The sequence below is a fragment of the Euprymna scolopes genome, chromosome 34, assembly GCF_053919585.1.
Source record: "Euprymna scolopes isolate OS-2025 chromosome 34, ASM5391958v1, whole genome shotgun sequence".
Lineage (NCBI taxonomy): Eukaryota > Metazoa > Mollusca > Cephalopoda > Sepiida > Sepiolidae > Euprymna > Euprymna scolopes.
Genome location: NC_136515.1, coordinates 69,745,560 through 69,772,239, shown reverse-complemented (window position 1 = coordinate 69,772,239; position 26,680 = coordinate 69,745,560). Strand labels below are relative to the sequence as shown.

At 35.7% G+C, this 26,680-nt stretch overlaps 5 non-coding genes across 5 annotated transcripts; 1 reads left to right on the top strand and 4 right to left on the bottom strand.

Moving 5' to 3' along the window:
* Positions 1 to 9,359: 9,359 nt before the first annotated feature.
* On the bottom strand, positions 9,360 to 9,432 carry Trnar-ccu (transfer RNA arginine (anticodon CCU)). Its single transcript has one exon. It is a non-coding gene; the product is annotated as a tRNA-Arg (tRNA).
* Positions 9,433 to 12,831: 3,399 nt separating this feature from the next.
* Positions 12,832 to 12,904, top strand: Trnar-ccu (transfer RNA arginine (anticodon CCU)). The gene has a single exon. It is a non-coding gene; the product is annotated as a tRNA-Arg (tRNA).
* A 9,304-nt stretch (positions 12,905 to 22,208) lies between these two features.
* Positions 22,209 to 22,281, bottom strand: Trnar-ccu (transfer RNA arginine (anticodon CCU)). Its single transcript has one exon. It is a non-coding gene; the product is annotated as a tRNA-Arg (tRNA).
* A 3,571-nt stretch (positions 22,282 to 25,852) lies between these two features.
* Positions 25,853 to 25,925, bottom strand: Trnar-ccu (transfer RNA arginine (anticodon CCU)). Its single transcript has one exon. It is a non-coding gene; the product is annotated as a tRNA-Arg (tRNA).
* Positions 25,926 to 26,475: 550 nt separating this feature from the next.
* Trnar-ccu (transfer RNA arginine (anticodon CCU)) lies at positions 26,476 to 26,548 on the bottom strand. The gene has a single exon. It is a non-coding gene; the product is annotated as a tRNA-Arg (tRNA).
* Positions 26,549 to 26,680: the final 132 nt, after the last annotated feature.

Sequence of the window (26,680 nt, the reverse complement as noted above, 5' to 3'; positions counted from 1 at the left end):
GTGGACCAGGCCCGAACGCAGACCCCACAATTTTAATGAACCACTGTTCTGCCAGATCAAATATACCCATTCCTATGTCTCGATACATCTTCTATCATTATATGTAATCAGCTTTTTAAAATAGTCAACTATATAGGAGCCTATTCATGACCAGACACACACCCACACACACCCACAGACATTCAGCTTTATATATATATATATATATATATATATATATATATATATATATATATATATATATATACTGGATACTGATATATATATATATATATATATATATATATATATATATATATATACCAGTAGTTGTTTAAAATGCGCTTTCCAATCTATATAAATGTTAACATCTACTTTTGTCACCGATCAAAGATATACACACACAACACAGTTGATCGAAAAAATAATTGTTTTTATTTCACACCGAAAAATCAGCTACTTATTTAATTTAATACTCGTGTTTTGACATTGTGAAGGCGCCTGGGGTTCATGCACAGTTGAGTTGCGTATTGGCGATGAAGAAATGTGACAGGCTTGCTCCTCTCTGGTGACTGCCTTCTTTTCTCTTTGTGGCGATTTATATAGACATCCTTTTCCCATTAGAATGTTAATATTCCCTATTGTCTATTGTTTCAACCTTTTAACTGATATCCCCTCACATATTTCTGGGTAAAATTATGCATTCCAATAGACAATGGTGGAAAGTCCTGCATTCCTCGTATGGAATCTATCCGCGTGTGCAATTCATTGAATGTTTCTCTTGCCGGAGTCGCTTGCCAATATGCAACATTGGGAAGCAGTATCCCATTAGTGAAAAAAAAATAGCAAATAAAATAATAATAGTAGCTTAAGAAATATTAAACAATGAGCTAAAATAAAAAATAGTAGCGTAAAAAAAATTAAAATGAACAAAAGAAATATATATATATAAAACTAGACTATTCAGCCCGTTGGGCGAACCTATATTATGTTTCTTTATGCCAAATTGATAATTAAATATGGTTAAATTTGTTTTTTGTTGTTTTTTTTTTTGCATTAAATACTAATCTCTACTAGTCTCTATTATTTACAAACTGTGCATCGAATGGATACCATAATAGTTAGTTCAATGCACTTTATCATAAAATGGTCCATACAAAATTTCTCCCTGATCGCCCTGTAGTGTTTTTTTTACAAGGGAATCACCACTGATCATGACCCAGATGCCACTCGAGGATAAGGGTTAAAGTGTACAGTAGTCAAAAGGACAATATAATAATCGTTACAAGTGTATATTTGGCAAATTAGATTACTTCAGGGGAACGGTTCATCAAGAACTTGTTTACATTTGACTTGAAGACAGCCATATTGTAGTCAGCTGGAAAGCAGAGAAACGGAACAGAGGTCCACAGGTGTGCAGTTATAAGAAAGAAGCTTTTTCCATGGAATCTACGTTTAGGCTTCTCTCCTTTTAATATAAGTGTAGGCCAATTCTGTCGATTATCAGAAGCGCCTCTGTCGATGATAATGGACGTGATCTATTTATGCCACGCAGCTTTTATATTTGTTTGGGGTATTTTTTCGTTATCTTATTGGTGTATGTGGGTCTTGGACTTCCGGTTAGTTTGATATCATGGCTCTCGTGAGCTGCGACGTTGTTTGGCTGTGGAAATGATTATATAATCTCCCACATTCTGCCCAGATGTGACAGTGTCCGAGTAAACTTCTAGCCTAAATGTTATATTGCTGTCGTGGCATTATGTCGTGAGTTCCACTGTGTTGTGGTCCTACCGCTCCTCCACACACCATAGTTGGGAAGTGATTTGGTCATCTCACGGAAGGATACAGGGACCACAGTGCAATTCGCCATATCTCTTTCTCTTTTTCGCCGACGACAACATGGGGTGAGCACGTATTTTTGTCTCTCTGTAAAAGAGAGCGGGCAGCGCCCCCTCTTCACCGGCATTAGTTAAGAATAGCTAAGTTTAGTATGCTCTCTAGAATTTTGATAATTTAAAAGTTTAAATGTTAGGAATTGTTGTTGTTTTCATTGTAAAATATTGTGAAATATCTGGTAAAAATAAATAGTTTAAATTTTCTTGTATATTTTACGAGTTGTGTTGTGTGTTTTTGTAACCTGCCTTGAATGTCAAGATGAGGTCGTCAAAATACAACACGAAGAAGTACCTGCGGGGAACGAATAGCCTAACAAAGAGGTACGTTACCGTTTGATTTTCCAGAGCATTACATACGGGAGATTGTAGGGAAAAAAACCCAAGAAACTCTGCCATTCTCCCCAGAACTCTAGAATTGCCCACCAGGGGGAGCAGAAGGGTTCAAAAATGACAACCAGGTAATTCCCTGCTGACAAATGTACATTTTCTGCCATTCCCAGGACGCTTGTGTGACGTTTGGACGGTCACACTAGTGACTGACGCATGGTGTAACGTATTGGTTTCTGTTGACCAGGATTTCATTCCTAGCAATGAAGCCGACTCATCAGCCTATAGTGTTACATAATGACTAATCTCTACTAATGCTTATTTATCACAAATTGTGGATCGAACGAATAGCATAATACTTAGTTCGTTTCATCTTATCATAGCGAAAGTACTCACAAATTTTCAGCCAGATCGACTCAGTAGTTTCCGAGAAAATGTCTAACGGACAAACAGACAGTCTAACCTAGAGAATAATATAGATTTAAAAAATAAAAAGGAACTCAAAAATACAGAAAAGAAAGAAAGTAATAATAAAAAAGATTTTATGAATGAAAAGTAGCAAAGAAAGAAAGAACAAAAAAACAAAGGTTTATATACATACTAGCAGGTGCGGGCGCCCGGAAATGCCCGATCGTTAAATATATTCATATCATATATATCAAGCAGATTTGTATTCATTATTAGAGAGAATATATATGAATATTATACTGTACCTCATATATAGTACTGATTTCAAAAGGCAAAAATAGGTATTGAGTGCCACGAGCATTTAGTGCTCCATATGCGTTTTCCACCGTATGAGATATTGAGAGATAGAAAAGAAAGATTTAAAGCAAAACAACTTCAAGCTATGAATTAATTTGCGCATGCGCAAAACTTATAGAAATGTGTCGAAAAGTTGAAATGAACATTTTGTATTTCAATTTGCTGATATATTTCTGTGCGAGTTGTTCATCGATCCAAACAAAGGTTTTATTTGCTATAAACCATCCTTGGTGTATTATTACTATTTCTTGTTAATTTCAGTTTTATGTGATCAGTAGTTAAAGAATTTATTTGTTAAATATTTACAGGCACACATACATACTAGTGTTGAGACGATTAACCCTAATCGGAATCAGGAATCGAGAAAGTCGGAATTTTTTAGGTATCGGAATCGGAATCCAAAATAGAGAAAATCAGAAGTTTTTAAGGTATCGGAATCGGTATCGGAATCGGAGAAAATTGCGCCTACAGTCAGGTGCAAAAAATGATTCTTGTAATTGTTTATTATTTGTTTTTTGTTTTTTGTTTGTTGTTAAAAATTAATTGCTGCTACTAAAGATAAAATGGTAAAGGTTTATTGGTTTTGAGTTACGAACAAAGTGAAAAGGAATAGATCATCGTGACAAGTGTATTTTTATGTACGCGAACTTATATCACATGAGTTTTTTTTTTGCAATAAACTAATACAAAACAACTCTAAATCTAATTATTTAATGATTTTAAAAGAATCGGAATCGGTAATTGTATCGTAATCGGAGATTTAAAACATAATCGGTGATTGCATCGGAATCGGGAAAATTTTTGTAATCGTCACATCACTAATACATACTGTTTTATTTATATAGATAATAATATAAGTAGAAAATAAAAATAGTGATAAAAAAGAGGGAAATGATAGAAAAGGATATATGGAAATAAACAATACACAAAACATTCATTTATCCATTTTGTATGAAACAAATTATTTTAACATTGCATTGGTTTCTCCCAGAGACAGTCCAAAAGAATGCCTCCTATTTTTCTGTTTCGCTCGAATGAATCAGAGAGTATTGCAAACTCCATTGTTATAATGAATGAACGTATGAATTCATGGCTTGCAGGTTTCATCTCTCTGTTACACATATTGACGGTGTAAGACTCTAAGAGAGCAACTTTCGCCATGGACGTTCGTCAGAAGCAGTGATGCGTCATTTAATTTCTCCGTTCATCGATCAATATTCACCGACGCTTACGAAACCAATGCAGTTGATGACAGCACAGTAAAAGATGGGTTCGTCGATTTCAGTTGGCGACAAAGATGTGAGCGACAAAGCAGGTTCCGAGCATTTACGACCGACGCATCAAAAGAAGCTGGAAAAAGTGCAAACACTTGATCTTGTATTATATCTGCTGGCAATAAAAGGGAGATAAATACTAGTTTAATAGGAAGATAAAAACACACGCACCGAATGGAGGGAAAATAAACAGCACCAGATTGCAATTAAGGAAATCGTTGAGTATTCATATTACTGCCTCCGATGATCGGTGACCTTCAATGGGTCTAACGTTATTTATGGCTAGCCTCATTACATTCAGACATCTAAAACGGGGGAAAAAGAAATAACAGTTGCTAATTGATATCCACTCCTTCTAGAGTTTGTCTGCATGCATCTTATCCCGACCAAGGGCTGGAGGATAGTACAGGGAGGTCACAGGAAAAGCGGCTACGGCTGACGTGTTCCGGTTGCAGTGAGATTGGCTGCACGCAAGGACGAACCTTGAACTCTCAATTTTCAAAAGAAGTTGTCGAGGACGTACTCAGCGTCTTTGGCAGTCGAAAAAAAAGAAACAATGTTTTGATCTTAAGGAAATTGCCATATTAGAAGCCAGACAGCGAGCGGGGTTTTGTTGGCAAGGTTCCTATGATTTTGGTGATTTGTAAATACAATTTGAAAGTTAGTTTTCTTTCATTTTTTTGTCAACATTAATTATTATATAGAGCACTGTCGGGGGATGCCAAGTAACCTAAACGATTATTATTATGATTGCTATTGATCTTAGGAAAATATAATGTTTAGAAAATATATATTGAGAATGCTAGCGAAATATGTTAACTTGATAGAATAACATTTTATTCTGACAATTATGTTTTCACTTGGAAGAGAAATTTGGAAACAAGAGACCAGTTTGGAATGTGGCAATAATAACAAATGGAGTATGTGAAAACCGTCAAATTATGACGTAATAAATTAGAAAAATAGTTTTAAATATAGACGTGAAGTTTAATTTTGGGGTTGTGTGACGTGACTGTTCCAGGAAACGGTTAAGCTCCCCACTAGGCGAGGCTGAGGCTCCCGAAGTACTGGAGAAAGCCGGGCAGATATGACTCTTTTATTCTTTAATTATCATCGGTGTGCCCGGGTGACAGCGAAAACCCCTGCTGAGAGAAAAGATTAGGATTTTGATTTTCATTTTTTATGAAAATCAAAAAACGATGTCATTTTTTAAGTTTGTACTCCAAAACAGGTAATCAGTTCTGGAGAGGTGATGTTTATAATTCAAGTGCAGTGCGTCGATCTAAAGATCATGAGGATGACCCCATTGGGCCATGAGAACGTTTGCAGATCCACAATCTTGGGGAGTACCCTAGGGTGACATTGTTGGGTATGATTGGTCCAGGGAACAACCCCGGTTTCACCCCTTCCCTGAATATATTAATGAAGCGAACAGTCGAAAAACGATAGTTGACAGTGAGCGAGACAGTTGACGAGAGTTAGCGAGACAGTTGAGCTTGAGAGTTTGAGACACACGCCCCTCTATTCCGCGCCAACCTCACTGCTATATTGAAGAGAGAAGTGAAATCTACTTATAGACTCAGTAGAGTCGGACGTTATTGAACATTGTACTGTAAAGACAATTGTATATGATTATATATTTGTATATCATTTTTTCTGGAAATTAATCAGTAGACTAGAAGACTGAATTGATTTTGTATTGTGTGTGTGTGTGTGTGTGTGTGTGTGTGTGTGTGTGTGTGTGTGTGTGTGTGTGTGTGCATGAAATTGCATTTCTCCTAGCATACAATAGACCGGCGAGGAGACGGCATATCCTTCCTGACGCGAGAATCACCGACAAACACCGCGAATTAAAGACTAACTAGCGCGATCAACGAGGTTCTGTCGCACGAAGAAGTTAGGGTCACACTTTGGTGACCTGCAACCAGGATAGGGTCACAGTTGAACAGTCGAGTATCGATCTTTAACCGGAGGGGTTATGGAATGAGGTAATCCACTCGATACTCGTTGAGAGAGGGTAGATCGTAAAGAGATAAACACCGGTAAAAATTACAGAATTATATATGCTCCTATTTTTTTCGTGTAATGATATTTATATTAAAAACCTTTTTTTTTCTATTTATTTAGAAAGAAAATACGTCTTTGTTATATATGGGTCGTGGAATTGCATTCATCTGCAAAAGATTTAGCTAATTCGCATATTTATTTTAATTAATTCCCCGTTAGTTTTTCGGTTTTCTAATGGCATGATCATATTTTGTTCACTATTACGTGTAATTGCATTCATGCAGATATTCTACGTGGTTTATTCTTGCGTAATGCTTGCGTAAAAAGGTTGTAGTAAACACAAACCTATCTCTATATATATTTATGCATGTATATATATATATATATATATATATATATATATATATATTTATTTAAAAACATTTGCCGACCAAACTCCTCTGTAATTTTTGGGTCTACAGACATGAAACTTAATCTATAGGTAATTGAACCCATGCAAAATTTATATTTGGGTTTTAGCCAGGGAAAATCCGTAAAAGTGTGAAAATTTATTTTTAAATGGGATTTTTCAGGTGGATATGCATGCGTAACGTAATAATTATGGGTTCATGTTTAAATTTTTAGCCTCACATATCTTCATAACTCAGGCATTAATGTCAAAGGAAAAAGTGAATCGTAAGCTAAACGTTTTGGTTTCGATTCTCGGAATGACGCACGAGTCATTTTTTAAAAACTTTTTAAATCATTACTTTGTATTAGATCCAATATCTATCTATCTATCTATATATCTATAAAAACAGAGATGTGTGTGCCACAGACGATTTCTGATTGGTTAATCCAATAATCAGATCTCCTAAAGAACTATGATTCCTACGCTCTTAACTTTACCATAAAATATTATGGCTTTATTTATTGTCCATCTTGGAAGGGTTTAATTTTTTCATAACTTGTTATTTACAAATTAAAAAAATACGAAACTTACACAATCTAACAATCCAACCTACGACATCACGGCCGCCATTCTGGTGCTAGCCGCAGACACGTACACATGTCTTTTTTTTCGATTTTTTTAATTTAAATATTAAAGCAGGGTTATTTAAGCTATTTTTCACGTAACGTCCGTTTTTCTGTTTGTTTTTTTTTACTTCGCTTATTCTTAGGTTTTCATTAACACCCCACTCCCGACCGTACAAACACACACCCAAAAACATCCGGGTACCCACCGATTTTTTTAATTTTAATATGGAAACAGGCTTATTTAAGCCATTTTTCACGTGTTTCTTTTTTAATTATTTTGCAGATGTTTTAACGTTCGTTTTTCTGTTTTCTTTTTTGTTTTTGTTTTTTAGATTTTTACATTTAACATCGTTCCTTTGCCTTACGTTAGTTTTTTTTATGTTTTTTGCTTTGATTAACCCCCCCCGCTTTATTTTTCAGATAAGTTTTAACGTTCGTTTTTCTGTTTTCTTTTTTTACTTCGCTTATTCTTAGGTTTTCATTAACAAACACACACACACCTCCAAACACTTGGGCAACGCCGGGTACCCCCCCTCTAGTATAATAATAAATACGAAAATTGCATTAATCGAAATATCATATTTAAGAGTATTTTACGACTGGGCAATCTAAAACACCCTCCCACACACAAACAGGGACATAAAGAGACATTATATAGACCCGAACGTTTTGTTATGCATAGATATAATCCATTGAATAGTTTTTACTCGTTAATCTATATATCTATAAAAGTGAACGTGTCTGTCTGTCTGTCTGTCTGTCTGTCTGTGTACATTTCCCTACGCAATAACTCTGTCAATTTTTAGTCTATAGACTCGAAATTTGAAATACCGGGTACTGAGATTTGGGAAAATCGATGTGACGGGTGTCAGCCAGAAATTTGGCTGTTAAGGGGTCAAATTTCAACGATTTGACCTTTAAGAACTCTACCAAACTCCTCCGACAATTTTGGGTCTAAACACTTGAAATTTTAGATATAGGTTCCTTGAACTTGGATCTAACTTAATAAAGTGATTTGAGCCCGAAACTATAAATTTTAAGGGGTCATAATAGGGGTCAAATTAAAAAAATTTACTCTTTCTTTTTTTTTGCTCAGCATACACCTCAAAACACTCGGGCAACGCCGGGATGAAATGCTAGTTATTGATAAGATAGAAAAATATTCCGCTTTACAATTTTAAAATGTATTTAAAATAAAATCGCTTAAATCACAGCCAGTTAGAATACAAAAGAACCCCGGGATACGGCATTAATCAGTTCCGAGATTGCGATTGTAAGGTCAAACCGGCGTATGGTGGGGCCTAAGCAAAATTTTATACAGTACATATTAAAAGTTCGTAACAAAATACAGTACAGTATATGAGACACATTTATATAATCAAATAACATTATAAATAACACCGTAAGATGGGGCAAATACCGTATCCAGGGGCCGGAAATACACCGTATTCCACATCGCAACCTGAAAAGACGTATCCCAGGGCCACTTTATCCCGGAGTTGTACTGTAATCAAAATAAAAAAAATCACTATTTAAAAAGCACTGTTAATATTGGAATTAATTTTCGTTCGGGTAAAAATAATCTGCTTTAGAATTTTAAAATATATTTTTCAAAATGAAATCGACTAAAACAGAATTAGTTGAAATAAGTATAAAAAAAAATTAAAAATGCAATTGAAAATAATAGAAAATTCACTGTTTGAAAAGCACTGGTGACATTTAAATACAAAATTGAAATTTTAACGGTTCAAAAGACAAGACAGGTACAAGATTCATTAAAATAAAATTCATTTTATTGTTTATATATTTCATCTGCGATTCATTCTGTGGTTGGTTTTATCAATTCAAACGATCAAGACTTCAGCTTTTACTGATCCCGATGACGGATTGTACCCAGAGGCAGGTGACGAGATTTGAAGCGGAGGTCAATAGGTCAACTTCCGTAGACAAAGCGTAGTTTATCATGCTAACATATAAATCACGTTTTCAAACGAGAAGAAAACGGAGAGTTTCAATCAGTCTGGCTCTGAAAGTCGTGCAGACAGGACACAGATTAATAATGTAGAAATAATAGCGCGAAATTCAAAAAAGCAGTCACCTCCGACGGGATGCGAACCCGCAATCCCCGGCTTAGGAGGCCGGTGCCTTATCCATTGGGCCACGGAGGCTTCTCCATACCCTACTTTATTTTCTTTACTTAACCTAAAGTTAATGATTAGCGATCATTATCATTCCAAGTGGTTTAGTTGGCTTTTCAAACACGTTCATTGTTTTTACTTTCCTTCTTAGCGAAAATTTCTTCTTTTTTTTTTTACGAATACAATATACAGCTTTATTTCGCTCGTCTGTCTTTCGAGTTATCTTGTTGCAGCGGGTCGATAGGTGAGAAGGTGTCAATTAACCGTACAACTAACAAAGGCAAAATGATAACGGAAATAGCGAAGAATGGTGTTCTGAAGACGATGGAGACCGCGTTTTATTTACCGAGAAAACGAAAGCAGTAAATTTGTAACTAGTGGAGATTGTATAATCTCGATTAGTCTGAATGAGACGGGATCAGTCGCTGGAAACTGGTACCTGAATCTCAATGGACACTAGCACAGGTAGCTGGACGCCAGTGAGCTCTGGAACAGAACGTACAGGAGGCACTGGAATAGGTAGTTGGACGTCAGTGAGTTCTGGAACAGAGCAGCAACACATCAGTAGGAACTGCGCGACAATCTCTTCCAAGTTTTCAACTGTTTTTCTTTCTTTTCTACTATCGAACATGTTTTCCTAATATAATTTTTCTGGCTTTGAAATGCCTAACGTAACATAAATTTCTGTGCCATTTGGAAAACAACCATAAGACAGAGCGTTCTCCGCAAGTTTTACCAGAGTATTTTTTACGATATTTTTCACTTTTTTTTACGGCTTTTGGAATAAACACCCCAACCTCCCCATATAAAGAACAGCTTTACTAATTCCTCAGTTGTGAAAAAAATGGTTGGCAGGATTACTCCATGTTCAATGAGAAACCTTTTTTATCCTCTTCCAAATTGCTGTCTGCTACTCGGATTTTCAGCTCGTAATTGGCTCAGCTTTATGTTACGTGAGACAGCAACACAACCCAAGATGTTGACGTCATGTTCCGGAGAAAGCCGAGCGAACGCCGAGTTACGTCTGGATCAATATCTGCAATTTGTACTTGCTGCTAAGAGCACACTTTCCTGTCTTATCCGAGTACAAAACCAAATTCTAAATCTAATGGGCGATGCAATTCTCTCTTTCTTACTCTCTCCTACTCACGAGAGAGACACTGATAGTCTTTCTGTACTCTATCGCTATTTTCATGACAAGTACTCGACTGGGCTTCAATTTATGTTACTCTTGTAAGACATTCAACAAAACTCGTCAAGCTATAACCACTCTCAGTAATGTCCCTATCTCTCTCTCTCTCTTTACCTAAATATCAAATCTCTCTCTATCTTTCTCTCTCTACCTCCCTCTCTACGTATTTTATATATATATATATATATATATATATATATATATATATATATATATATATTAGTGATGGGACGATTTCAATATTTTTCCGATTCCGATACAATTACCTATTCCGGGCTAAATTCCCGATTCCGATAAAATTACCGATTCCGATGTTGATTCTTTATAAATCCGTAAATATTTAGCTATATAGTGGTTATTTTCGCCGATTTCTGTGAAAAAAAAAAAAAATTTTTAAACATATGGTAAATATGCAGATATTTCCCAAAACGTAAAATTAAACTTGTAGAGAACAATCTAAAGATTTTAGATTTATTGGTATTTTAAAACCAATAAATATTTATCATGTTATTATTATTACCAGCAATGGAAGATTTTACTTTAAATAAAATAAAATAAATAAAGACAGTTAAAAGAATCGTTTTGGCATCGGAAAATAGGCACCAAATTTTTTGATTCCGATACCCCCAAATTTGTCGATTTTTTCCGATTCCCGATTCTGATTTTGATTAATCGTTCCAACACTAATATATATATATATATATATATATATATATATATATATATATATATATATATATATATAAGAGCAAACAGTTAATAAAACATGTTAAAAAACACTTTGAAAAAGAGTTAAAAAGATATTTGATTTGAAAAGGAAACACTAAATAAGTGGATAGTCCTTAATCAGTGCAGTTTCGAAGAAATAAATTTCTTCTCATCAGAGGGTAGGATTTAGCAAAATGCACGATCGGATTTTGCTTGCAAAAGTATTTGATGAAACTGCAAGTTAGTCAAAGATCTTACTTGATAACAAAAAGTGAAGCAGAGGGAATATGGTGAAGAAAAAGGTGATTTCACGTGAATGGCTTGTCTTATTATAAGCTCTATCTATCTCCTATTTGGTTTCATCGAGTTTTTACTCAAATACTATTTTTTTTTTTTTACTTTTGAAATCACAACCCTATAATAATATATACGAAATTTGGCAAATTAAAATATCATATTTAAGCGTATTTTACGAATGGGCAAATCCGAGCCCCCCCTCCCTTCGATAGTTTTGTATAAATTATTTACTAGGACAGTTCAATAAGAACTTGTTTACGTTGGACTTGAAGACGACAATATTGTAGTCCGCTGGAAAGCAGACCAGCGGAACAAAGTTTCACAGGCGGGCAGTTCTAGTTAATAAGATTTGTTCATAGAATTCACGTTTAGGTTTAGGCATTGATAGACTGTGGGGGAATTTATTGATAGATGAGGGATTTTTGTGAAAGATTGGAGCTCAGTCGGACACTTACCATGAAAAAAGCGATAGAACAGAGACTGGCCCGCAAAGTCCCTTAAGTGTGGCGACAGAGATCTGAGTGATGAAGCGGGCGTCTGAATTTTTGGGATCGAAGCATCAAAACACGCTGGGAAAAATGCATAAGTTTAAATAATAGGAGATTTACTTTTGGAACGACACTCGTAATAACGTTATTATTTATCAGAAACTGATTCTGATTGTAAACCGTTTACTCCAGACTATTAGTCGGCTATTCTTCTTATTTGCTATTTTTTACTCAAACATTACAAAAATATGTTACGCACAGCTGGCATCGTATTCCTTCTATTTATAACATATTCTTAAACATTTGCTACTGAAACATACATATTATAGTATATGTTCGTCCGTCATGATATACTCCCAGACATTACGCTCTCCTTTTGTTTTTTTTTGGGGGGGGATGATTTTTTTTTTTTTTTTTTTTGGTTTTGGTGTTTTAAGGAAGTGGGCTTGTTTTTTCGGAAAAAAAAATAATACCTTCGTTTTTGTGTGGAGATAGAATAGTATATGTTATTAGACTAACCATCCCATGCATTACCTCCAAATTAGTAGAACGACAAAATGTTGCGAATTCAATGTGTGAAAAAACATTGTTGTGTTAAGAAGGGAAAATAAATAAATGAAGAGAAAAATATGTTTTAAAGGTTGTCAAATCAACTTGGAATGATAATGATTCGTTAATTATTGCCTCTGCCTTGAACAGGTGTCTTTGCTAAATAGTAAAGCTAAGTGCGAACTAAGTTGTGTAGCCTCCGTGGCCCAATGGATAAGGCATCGGCCTCCTAAGCCGGGGATTGCGGGTTCGAATCCCGTCGGAGGTGTACGTTTTACTACCAGGTCGCACGGCGTTGACATTTCATTTATATAGATTTCATAATTATTGCTAACGAGAAAGGGGTACCCTGCTTTGTCCGGTCGTAAAATACATTAAATATTCATCAGTTAGAATCGAAACTGAAGCATTTAACTTCCAGCCGCGTTTCCTATCATTTGATATATTACGAGAGAAATATTGAAAATTAAACCACCTTAATTCATGAATAAATTTGCGCGTGCGCACAAGTAACAGATATATGTCGACAAGTTAAATAAACAGTTTACATTTCAACGTGGCGTACGCGTTATTCATCTATCCAAACAAAAGTTTTACGCGTTATAAACCATGATAACTATTTCGTGATAATTTTATTGTAACCAGCAGTTTAAGAGTTTATCCGTTAAATACTTACACACGATCACATAGACACACCCACGTCCATCCATCCACTGTTTTCTATAAATATAAGCGAAAATGTGTGCATGAATGTATGTATGTATGCATGTATGTATGTATGTATGTGTGTGTTCGCTTTTTCTGTATGTCTACAAAAGGCTTTTTTCAGAGAAGCGGTCGCTCACCTAACAACTTTTTAAAACTTTTTATATCACATATAAATCGTAATATTTCACAGTTAACAACGAAGCTCGCCTGTCTATTTAATTTGCTCGATTTCTGGAAGATAAATATTCAACATTTGTCGCTCGTCGCATGTGGGTTAGTCTTTTTCCTATAACATCTTGGGGAAGAAAAAAAAGCGTTCAGCAATAAATGAAATACTATCCCGCAGTCAAACTTGACCTCATTAATTCATTAAAACGGGCACCTGCCAAATCCAAGTAATTAAATAAATTCAAACGCGTTTCCGGTAGCATCTCGCGGTGGGGCAATGGTTTTTATTTTCACACTTTAATTTACAACTTTGCCTCAACGGTTCGGGTTCGATCCTCATACTTACCTTTTTTTTAACCCCCTCGCCCCCAGAGTTTCCAAACACCCGGGCAACGCCGGGTACCCCTCGCTAGTATTTATATAAAAGAATATAGAGCCAATTCTCTATTGATTATTATATTGTACCTAATATATTGGAGTGACTAGCAGGACGCGTGGAAATTCTACGAAATGAGAACTATATTTAATCAACAATATAATTTGATAAAGTTGATAATTTTCTGGATAGCACTAAAATACGTTTTTAAGTACAGAAAGACCAGTAACAAGCAGCAAGGATGGAGTACTGTTACAACATTTGGACAGAACTTGCTCGGAGCGCCTATCCTGCCTTGACATAGTTCAAAACAGACTTCGTAATCCAGTAGACGATGACCCTTTCTCTTTTCTGCAACCTCTTTGCCACAGAACAGAGTTTGCCTCTGCTCTATCGCTATTTTCATGTTAAGTGTCCGTCTGAGCTCCAATCTGATTCGCTCGCCAATCTTTCACAAAAAACACTTGTCTAGCCAAAATCAGTAGCAATAAATTCCCCACTCTCTATCGATGCCTTAACCTGAACGTGGATTACATGAACAAATCTTCTTTCCTAGAACGTCGCTCTTGTGAAACTCTGTTTCGCTGGTCTGCTTCCCAGCTGACTACAATATTGTCGTCTTCAAATCCAATGTAAATAAGTTCTTATTGGACTATCCTCTTAAATAGACTAATACCAAATTTTCACCACAGACGATTACTACGCTACTATCCTAAAGGCTACAATACACACGTTAACCGTTATTCTCGAGTCGCCTCTGAACCTTGATATGTGGTAATCGCTTTATAAGAAAACAAATATGAGTTCATTAACATTTCTATGAAAATAGCATCCATTGTTTTCTAAATATAGAAATATATAGAACTGACACAAATAAGATAATTTTATAAGTACCGATAAATACTCAGAAAATAATATTGCGCTACATAGTTAAATAGGAATAATAAAGTCATGCTATAATAGGCAATGTGCGGCACAATCACGTTGACACACCGGTTTTCGCCAGATTACCGAAGTTGAGCAACGTTGAGCCTGGTCAGTACCAGCTGGGTGACCATTTGGGAAGGCTAGGCGCTGTATCTACCTTCTGGGAAGGTTAGGCGTGGGGTCAGCACCCTCATCCCGTAAAACTCCTCGCTACAAAAGTTGTAGATGGCCTATGCCCCCTCTAAGGGATCAAAAGGCTATGGATGGATAATAGACAATATTTAATTGGTTTCTTTAGTCCAATACATACTGGCAGACAATGTTTATTTTTGCCATGTTTTCTTTTGTTTTTTGTTTTTGTTTTTCGAACTTTCCTATTTATGTAACGTTTCGCTAATTACTTCCTTCACTGAAGAACAGCTACACGTCGAAATTACGACGAGTTCTTTTCTGACACCATGACAGCAATGATCATACACTATTATAATATATTATTCGAAAACGAGGCTACATCAAAGGGAAATCACTCTTCTTCAGTCTTCAGTCTTCAGTCTTCACCAGGGTTGCTAGATTGAACTTCTAAAGGCAAAAAAATTCGCGAATTTTCCCTTTAAAAGTTTTATTAGTTTTTTTGTTTTTTTTTCAGAGCGTAACTACGGACTAACCAAGGAAAGAACAAGCAGAATATTATATAGATGATTTTTATGTAAACCTTCATAGATGTTGCAAGTAATCAATTATTTTCCAAATCACATTCTTAGATCATTCGTAGACATTTATGCAGACAACATCACAATCTATGGCAACACTTCAAAGCGCAGCAATGGCCAAGATCTTTCTGATTCTCTCTCTTCTGATTTTGAGAACATATAGAAATAGGGGGAAAGGTGGCTGGTTAATTTTAATGCATCGAAAACCAAGCTTCCCTTCGTTCATCATAATCGCCCTGACACCTATCACGCCCCAACTGAAATGAATGGCTCCCGTCTCGGGGAAGTTCTGGGAATTAACTTTTGGACAAGTTTCTGGGAATGACCTTCACTCCTGATCTGAAATGGAACACATGCATCTCCCAAGATCGCTGGAAAAATAGTTAGATCACTCTACCGCTCCAGTAGGTATTGCACTGCCGATGCGGTCCTATATCTGTATAAGAGCCAGGTACGCCCTAAAATGGAGTCCTGCTGTCACATCTAGGTAGAAGCTGGTCGACACGGCCTAGCCAGCCTTGATAGAGTTCCAAACCGGTTTCGTAATCTAGTAGGCGATGCCCTTTTTTCTTCCCTGCAATCTCTTTCCCACAGAAGAGACGTTGCGAGACTGTCTTTTCTCTATCGCTATTTTCATGGCAAGTCGACTGAACTCTAATCTATGCCCCCCTTATCAAACTTTCACGTAAACACTCGACTAGCAATAATCACTCTATACGATTCTCCCCACGCTTTATCTGTGCCTAAATCTAAACTCAGATTCCATGAAGGAAGTTTCTTTCCCAGAACGGCCTTCCTAATGAACACTGTTCCATTGAACTGCTTCCCGGTTGAATACAACATGGCAACCTTCAAATCCAATGTAAACAAGTTCTGGATCCGTCCTCAAAAATAATCGAATTCTACCTAATTTACACCATTAACGATGACTACTCTCCCACGTTACATTCATTAACCCTTATCCTTGAGTGGCCTTCGGGCCTGGATATAGGTGACTGTCAAGAAACAAAAAGCTCATTGATGTCATGTTTGACGGTACGTCTTAACCAATTATATTTCAATGTATAAAAACTATATTTCGAATAATTCCATTCGCACTTTAAGTGAGAAGTAAAATGTTATCGCCCAATTTGTCAGTGTAATTTGTCAGTGTAATCAGTTAATTGAATTATATTAGCTGTCTGTTTGTTTGTTTGTTTGTCTGTCTATCGGTCTGTTTGTTTGTTTGTTTGTTTGTCTATCTGTCTGTCTGTCTGTTTGTTTGTTTGTCTGTCTGTCTATCTGTCTGTCTATCTGAGTGTCTGTATGTCTGTTTGTTAGTTTGTTTGTTTGTTTGTAAACGACTTCTCAATTATTTTCAGGTCACCCAGGGTCAAATGCTTTTTTTTTATTTTATTTTTATTTTATTTTGTATTTTTGAATCCAACACGTTTAACAATGTTTTCCTTTTTTATTTGTGTGCCGTTCTAGATCACCCCTAGACAAGACATAAGACCTGTTCGCATCTTTCTGATATTTTGGCTGTTTCCCATCCATGGGTAGATGGAAATCCTCAGTTGCGATGAAGTCAGTACATCGAGAAAAAGGGGGGGGGGTCTGTTAAAAAAAAACGATTAAAGGACAACCTTCTAATGATGACGTCACAAACAAAACACCCATTTCCAATCTGTCATCAGCCAACACAGACATATTAATTGGAAAGTGTTTCTTCAATATGATACAGTTGTTCTTTTTCAAACAGTTATACCTAGTATTTATCTTTGCTATCAAAGTCTAATTTACTGTTATTTTTATGTAAACTTCCAGAGATGTCTTAAGTTCATTGACGTCATCTCTGACGTCATGGGTAAACTAATTATATTTCCCTATACAAAAATTAAACTTCTTTCTTAGAATAAATCTGTTCGCACTTTATTTTAATTAAGCAGTATAATTGTTATCGTTCAATTCAGCAGTATAATTTAATTGCTTACTTCGAGTTAGCTGTTTGTATTTCGAATCAGACATTTTAAATAATGCTTTTTTTTTCTCTGTGAAGGATGTGACTATACATAATTTATGAGTGATTTTTGTGGCTTTCGGCATTTATTTTGATTCATTTTTTATAGCGCGGTTTAAGGTTATCCTTTCGCAAGCTCTAGAATCTTTTAGCCTGCCTTTCATATTTTGCAAGGTTGCCATGCAAGTGTAACATAACGCAGTTGGCTATATCAAAATACAGAGTAGTGAGCGAAATGAGGTCACGGTAAGGAAAAAGAAGACTATAAAAAAGGGAAAGAGCACGTTCGGGAAGACAACCACGTTAGAGATGTCGATGACGTTCGAGAGCATATTCTATAAGACGATCACGTTAGAAAGGTGGGTGACGTGATGAAAAGACACGCGCAGCGGAGGAATAAGGAAATAAATGTCACTCGTACATAGAGGAAAAGCGAGTTGAAGTTCTTTCCTATTCTTTGTCTACTTTGCGAATGAGGATACCACGTGTTGGTTACCGTTACTGAAGATAACTTCCTTACAGTGACGTCATTTCGCATTTCGTATGCATTTGTATACGCGCTCAATACATTCTAGCCAGCCTCTTTTGGTGCGTCCATCGTAAATATCAGTCACTCACATCTCTGTCCCCACTCTGAAATCGACGAACCCATGTCTAAACTGTGCCGACACTAACTGTTTCGTAAACGTTAAACAGGTGCCGGTGAATGTTTATCGTTACAATTTTTTTCTGTTGGGATGAATTCAATGAAGCATCTCTGCTTTTGACGGATGTCCGTTAAAGGGGTTGCTTTCTCAGAATTTCAGACCGGTATTGATCTGCAACAAAGAGATGGAACTTTCAGGTTATGAATGCATAAGTTCAGTCATCATAACAATATAGTTTGTAATCCCCTCCGCTTTATTCTGAGCAGTATAAAAAATAGGAGTAGATAGAGTTCGTCGGGCGTGTTGGAGGCAATATATCGGAAACAAAGCTTTCTGTTGAAAAACTAAACGACCATAAAAGGTGATTTTCTTATGATTGTATAAGAAACAAAACATTCGCCTCCAATTTTTTTTTCATCAGCACAGAAGTAATAAGGCTAAAAAACTGTCAAGAGTATCCTCATGTCCGTGCACAATCTAGTAGTATTATCGGGTTAGCGAAAAGTAAAGATGTAAAGTTCTTGGAAAGAAACTATGCTCATGTAAGTTACCTCTGGTTTTAGATACACACAGGTAGAAAGGAACGTTCTTTGCAATGGTTGTAAGTAGACGAGTTCTAACCGTGAATGGAGAGGGGAACTCCAGAACACCCCGGTACTTGTTCCATTTTCCCTTCATGTCAATACACAATCTGATCAAACCAAAGATAACGAAAAATAAAAATGAGCTTCTTTGATAAGTTTAAACTATTATTTCGGGCCATTGCTTTTTTTAAGAGAGTTTATTAATTTTTTTTTTTTAAGAGAGTTTATTAAATGTTTTTTAAAGAGGGTTTATCAAATGTTTTTTAAAGAGGGTTTATCAAATGTTTTTTAAAGAGGGTTTATCAAATGTTTTTTAAAGAGAGTTTATTAATGTTTTTTAAAGAGAGTTTATTAATGTTTTTTAAAGAGAGTTTATTAATGTTTTTTAAAGAGAATTTATTAATGTTTTTTAAAGAGGGTTTATCAAATGTTTTTCTTGGTAGAATGTTTAATTGCTTTATTAGTATTATTATTTTTTTTTTCAAATCGAATATTTTTGTAGAAATCGGTTTCTTTATAAAGTCTATTATTTGGAGAAAAAAATGCGATATTTACATATAATATTCCAAAATTTGTGGTTTCGTAATACTATTAGCGTTCCAAAAATAATGATTCCTATTTTTATTCCAACTGAATAGATCAGAAGAATCGCCGATTAATATGATGACTAAACTTGTGCATTCATTACCTGGGATTTGAATCTGTTTGTTGCAGATATTGACGGTGTGAAACTCTAAGACAGCAACCTCTGTCGTGGACGTGTGTCAAAAGCAGAGAGGCGTCAATGAATTTCTCGCAAAAGTGCATTGAAAATGGTGGTTGTTATGTGGAAAATTAAATTCTGGAGCTTAAAAGGTCACTCGTTTTCATGGCACCACTCCCACGTTCATAGCTCTTCAACTTTTTGATTTAAAAGTAGGGGCGATTTCTTTAGATAATATCACTTTTGCAAGGACCAGTGGCGCAGTGGTTAGAGTACTGGGAAAAATTAATTGTAAAAGTGATATTCTCCTGAAGTTTGAAGGTTCAATCCTCAGTGTGAGCAACTGAAAAAGTACATTTGTGAATTATTTAAGACCTCTATTCAGTCATGGCTAACGGAAGAAGAACACGCTATCCCCATAAAGTAAATAAATGTTTCCGCTCGAAATTCCGTCCAAATTGCCGAGTTCGACACCTGAAGAAGGTAGAACATCAGTCTGATGAATAATAATACAAAAAACAGTCCTCTACGAAACCAAACTAAACACCATAAATAAATAACTTAAAGATAGAAAGATAGAAAGAGCAAAAAAAAAAAAAAACGTTAACCAAACTTACCGGATACGTCAATAAATAATAAAAATAAATGTGATACGCTGAAAAACAAAACAACTAAACTAATCATTAGAAAAAATATTAAAGCACACAGAAAAAAAACTTTACTAAAGTGACTGGATTCGGCATTAAATAACCTGGAAAGGGTTAATATGTCGTAACACAAAACAGCTAAACCAAATATTATTTTGTACGTATTTCTTGTCAAAGCTTGTGTTATAATTATAATATACTAAAACAAAATCAATCTCGCCATCTGTCTATTATTTGTTTGAATATAATATAAAACTGTCCATCTCCGAAGGAATCGAACCAACAAACCCCGGCTTAGGGGCAGGTGCCTTCTCCATTTAGCCAGGTAGGCCAGCTACAAAATTCCATTCGTTTTATATTTAGTACTAGCAGAGGGTATCCGGCGTTGCCCGAGTGTTTGTGTCGGGGCGGGGGTAAAAAAAAAGGTTTTTCGTAGGTAAGTATGAAGGATCGAACCCGAACCCTTGAATCGAAGTTGGAAATTAAAGTGTGAAAAAAAGCGTGGGACGTTAACCACTGGGCCACCACGAAATAGTATCGGAGACATGTTTGAATTTATTTAAGTATTAAAACTTGGAAGCTGCCCGTACTTAACGAAGTCAACTTTGACTGTGTGGCAGTATTTTATTTACTGTGGGGCAGGATTTTTTTTTTTTTGTTTTCCAAAGATGTTGTGGGGAAAACCAGCACCCCATAAAAAGAGGATTGTCCAAATCGAATAGCAATTGTCTGATATAAAGAGAAACTCCACATTGATAAAAGCTGGTTGCTTTCGGACGTTTCCAGCGATCACAACCGGAACTCTGCCGCCAGAATTAGTTTCGCTTTTATTATACGAAAAAGCTTAATGCACACGCTGTGATCGAAAAATGTTGAATATTTATTTTTTCAAAGTCGAGCAAATTAAGTAGACAGGCGACCCCCGTTGTTAACTCGTAGATATTATCATTTAGACTTGATATAAAAAGTTTTAAGAAGTGGGTCGACCGATCGCTTCTCGGAAAAAAGCCTTTCTCGGACATGCACAAAAAGCAAATATACATACACACATTTTCGCTTTTATATTTATAGATTTAGCAAATTTCAAAAACTAGTCAATAATTATGTAATCATATACATTCCAAGTTATGTTGTCAAATTTTGAAATGTTTTCTTTGTTCTTTGTTTGTTTGTTTTTTTTTTTGGTTTTTTTTTGGGGGGGGGTTACAGAACGTTTTTCACAGGTCAAATTTGCAGCTTTTTGTCGTTCTACTAGCTTTGGGAGTAATGCATGGGATGGTAAGTCTAATGAGAATCGAATATATACTATTTACACTAACGTAAAAATGAAGGGTGTAATGCCTAGGAGTATGATATTGGGCCCATAGAACATATATAAGTAAACAAAAGGAGGGTGTTATGGATGGGGGAATTATATCATGACGAACGAAGCTATACCATGAAAATTTTCGGGGGCAAACGTTTTAGAGTACGTCATAAATAGGGATATGGCAAGGGCTATGACAAGGGCTATGACAAGAGAATATTCTTTTCATTATTCGGTCCTGGATATGAGCTTAAACTATATCCGATGGTGAGGCCCTAACTTGCGAGCTTTGGTGAGTGTGGAACCACCCTTTAATTGGCATTGCTCCTAAGTTCACTCTGACCCGGAGTGGTAGTACCTGTTAGGGTCTCAACTATGGGTTAAATAGAAACCGGCTAAAAAGACATATATACTCTATTAAAAAATTGTTCTTCAAAATCATTGGATTCGGCGTTAAATAACCTGAAAAGGGTTGATATGCCGTAAAACAAAAACAAACAAACACTTTTCATTATTTTGACTTTCGAATATATATCAGTTAATATCATGTGTTTTTAGATAGAGTGATGTAGTTCTCGATTGATTAACTGTGTATTATTGTCTCGGATAAATACTCGAGAGTACAATGAAAAGAATTTTGTCTTGTCATAGCCCTACTTCCAAATGTGACAAACGCTAAGCGTACCATAGTTTTGCAACGTTTGATCAAATGTAGAAGATAAGAAGAATAACCGACTACTAGTCCGGAGTAAACAATTTTCCCAATCTATTTGTTTGAATATAAAAAAATAACTATCCACCTCCGACGGGATTCGAACCCGCAATCCCCGGCTTAGGAGGCCGGTGCCTTATCCATTGGGCCACGGAGGCTACATGATTCAGGTCGCTTTTACCTTTAGTATTTAGTGAAGTCTCCGAGTCAATAATTAAAGATTCATTATCATTCCAAGTTGCTTAGCTAACTATTTGAAACTGTGTTTTTGTTTTTTGGAGGGAGGGGTTCTTATTTACACAACGTATATTAAAATATACAATTCACATACTTTTTCGGTTGGAGATAATGCATGGGATGGTTAGTTGGTTGGTTGGTTGGTCATTTTTGTTTTACGGCATATCAACCCTTTCCGGGTTATTTAATGCCGAATCCAAAGCTTTTGAAGAAAATTTTTTTAATAGAATATGTTTGTTGTTTTCAAGTCGGTTTCTATTTAACCCATAGTTGGGACCCTAACAGGTACTACCACTCCGGGTCAGAGTGGACCTGGGAGCAATGGCATTTAAAGGGTGGCTCCACACTCCCCAAAGCCCGCAAGCAGGGGCCTCACCACTGGATATAGTTTAAGATCATATCCAGGACCCATGGGATGGTTAGTTTTATTAAAACGGGAGGACATAATGGCTGGGAGTATGATAGTATGCCCACAGAATATATATTAGATTAATCCTCCCATCTTAAAAACACAATACCCCCCAAAAAGGAGGGCGTACTGCCTGGGGGAATTATATCATGACAAACAAAGATATACTATATTTTTTTCGGACGAAAACGTTTAAGAATATGTCATAAAACAGAACGAATTTGATAAACTCTGAACGTGTGATATTTTTATAACATTAGAGAGAAAGTAGCAGGCAAGAAAAATAGCCGACTAGTATTCTGGAGTAATTGGTTTACAGTCAAATACAATTCCTGATAAATAATAAAGTTACTGCGAGGGTCGTTCCAAACGTAAAGTCTCCTATGTTTATTTTACTCAAAAACCAAAACATTGAAGCGCTACGAAGATGGAAGAAGTACCATTAAAATGAGCGACTTTCTATGCTCCAGAATTTATTTTTCTACATGGCCACTACTAAGTTCTACTACGTTCGTGCTATCTTAGAAAAACACTTTTGAAGTTTTAACAAAAAAAAAAAAAAAAAAAATGTCTCCATTTACACTGAACATCTACAGAATGCCAACATCAATATATTACATATGAATGTGTTCCCTGTGGAATTTTCACGGGTCCTGTTAGTTCAAATTATGAATTAATGCACCAAAATCTTGCGTGTGAAAAAATTCCAAAGTTCCTTATGATTTTATACGCATTAAATCCAAAAATAATCTCCAATCTTTTTACATCTGATTAAAAGTGATAACTTTCGATTTGGGTCGACGGTCTAAATATTTAGTACCTCTTCTCTTGCTAAAGCTTGTGTTAGTTATACAGGATTACAAAAAAAAAACAAAAGCTAAATGGAGGCCATCTAGAACATATTCTGTAGAACGGAGAAAAAAAAAGGGCAAAGACCCTAGTGTTTTGATGTGATGTTTTGAATATAATAAACTAGTTATGACCAAAGTTTCATTTCATTCGGACAAAACACTAAGAAACGGGGCCTAATTAGAGTTGGGACCCGTTTTTCTTTGGGTCACCCTGTAATTATGATATGCAAAAAATAAAAATCAAACTCATTTTCTAGCCCTGTCGGTGGGGCATTAGAATACGCCGACTTCCCCCCTGCAGAGGGTAAAAGTCCCTCAATGAGGGTCTTGGATATGACCTTAAACTATATCCAGTGGTGAGGCCCCAGCTTTTGGGCTGTGGGGAGTGTGGAGCCACCCTTTAATTACCATTGCTCCCAGGTTCACTCTGACCCGGGGTGGTAGTACCTGTTAGGGTCCCAACTGTGGGTCAAATTGAAACCGATGTTAAAACAACAAATACATTCTATTAAAAAAAAAAATTCTTCAAAATCTTTGGATTCGGCATTAAATAACTAGGAAAGGGTTAATATGCCGTAAAGCAAAAACACCCAAACTCATTTTCACAAATACAACTAACGGTTAACCACATCCGACAGAGTCGAACCCACAAGCCCCGGCTTAGAAGGCTGTGCCTTATCCATTGGGCCACGGAGGCTTCATGGTTAACGTAGCATTTACCTTTAGCAAAGACTTTAATTTAAAGTAAGAATCAATAATTAAAGAATCATTATCATTCCAAGTTGATTTGCCAACGTTTGAAATCTTTTCTTTCTTTATGTTTTCTTGTTTACAAGATGTTTATTAAAAGTTCAAATTTGCAGCTTTTGTCGTTCTTGGAAATTATGCTCTAAATTAAGAGTCCATGAGAACAGAAAAAATACTATACCATTCTCGCATAAAAAGATCTAATAATATTGTATGATCACCACAGAACAGATATTACGCTATCTCCACCACAAAATGAGAATGTAATGTCTGAAAAAATGATATTACGAACGAATATATACTAAAATTTGCGTCTTCTTAGTGTATTATTATTATTATTATTATTATTATTATTCTATTTTCTAAAGAAAAGAAAAGGAATCATTAAATATTTCACAAAGCAATATACATTTTTTATAATATTAAAAACAAATTGAAAACCATGAGACAACAACGTTTTGTAAATTATTTGTTTGAAAATAATGAGTGATTTTCACCTGCGACGGGAGTCGAACACGCAATCCCCGGCTTAGGAGGCCGGTGCCTTATTCATTGGGCCACGGAGGTTATACAGTACAACCAGATCTTTATCTTTAGTATTTAGCAAATGCCCTTATTTAAGTTAGAGTCGATAATTAAAGAATCGTTATCATTCCAAGTTGCTTTTCTAACCACTCAAAGATTTTCTTTCTTTTTTTATTTTCGTCCTTTTTCATTCTTTTTTTTTCCGTTTTTATTCCTTTTCTTTTTTTTACATAATTTTTATTCACTGATAAGATTTCCAGGTTTTTGTCGATCTCGCTAGCTTGGAGGTAATGAACAGCTACTACACTATCCTCACGTAAAAAGGTATAATAATATAGTATCATCATCACAGGACAGATACAACGCTAACCACAAAAGAAGAACGTAATGCCTGAAGAGGCATATACTAAAATTTACGTCGTCCAGGTACAAATATGTAATAATATTATTACCAAAGTCTTGCGCGTGAAAAGTTTTCCAAAGTTTCTTATGATTTTATACAAAAATAACTGACATCCCTTTTACATCTTATTAGGATAATTTTCGCCTTTGGTCGGCGGCTTAATTATTTAGTACGTCCTCTCTTGTAAAAGGGTTGGTTATAATTAGGATATTTAAAAGAGTTTTTTTCGTTGATTTTGTTTTACGGCATATCAACTCTTTTTAGGTCATTTAATGCCGAATCCAGTGATTTTTAATAGAATATATTTGTTTTTTTTTTGTGTGTGTGTGTGTGTTTTCAAGTCAGTTTCTATTTAACCCGTATTTGGGACCCTACAAATACTAATACTCCGGGTTAGAGTGGACCTGGGAGCAATGACAATTAAGGTGTGGTTCCATACTTCCCAAATCCTGGGGCATGAAAATCGGATATAGTTTAAGGTCATATCAAGGACGTATTCTAAAAGAATCAATCTCATTTTCACAGTCTATTTGGTTGAATATGATAGAGAAAATATCCACCTCCGACGGGAGTCGAACCCACAATCACCGGCTTAGGAGGCCGGTGCCTTATCCATTGGGCCACGGAGGCTACACGGTACACTCTGCTTTTATCTTTTGTGTTTACCAAAGACTCTTAATTTAGTTAGAGTCACTAATTAAAGAATCGTTATCATTCCAAGTTGCTTTTACAACGTTTGAAACATTTTCTTTCTTTATTTTTTCTTATTTAACGGTTCGGATTTGTAGCTTTTTGTCGTTCTTACTAGCTTGGAAATAATGCTCTAAATTAAGAGCTTATGAGAACAGCACAAATACTATACTATTCTCGTTGAAAAAGGTCTAATAATACAGTACCATAATTACAGAAGAGATACTACGCGATGTCCACCACAAAATAAGAAGATAATGTCTGAAAAAATGATATTATTACGAACAAATATATACTAAAATTTATGTCTGCCCGGTGCAAGTATGTAATGGTGGTATTATTATTATCATTATTATTATATTTTCTCCAAAAAAAAATACGGAATAATTAAATCATAAAGTAATCTATATTTTTATAATACTAAAAACAAATTGAAAACAATGAGACGACAACATTTTATCAATTATTTGTTTTGAAATAAAATATTTCCCACCTCCGACGGGAGTCGAACCCGCAATCCCCGGCTTAGGAGGCCGGTGCCGTATCCATTGGGCCACGGAGGCTACACGATGCACCTCTGCTTTACCTTAGCCAAGCCTCTTATTAAAATTAGAGTCGCTAATTAAAGAATCGTTATCATTCCAAGTTGCTTTGCCAACCTTTCGAAGATTTTCTTTATTTTTTTCTTTTTCTTT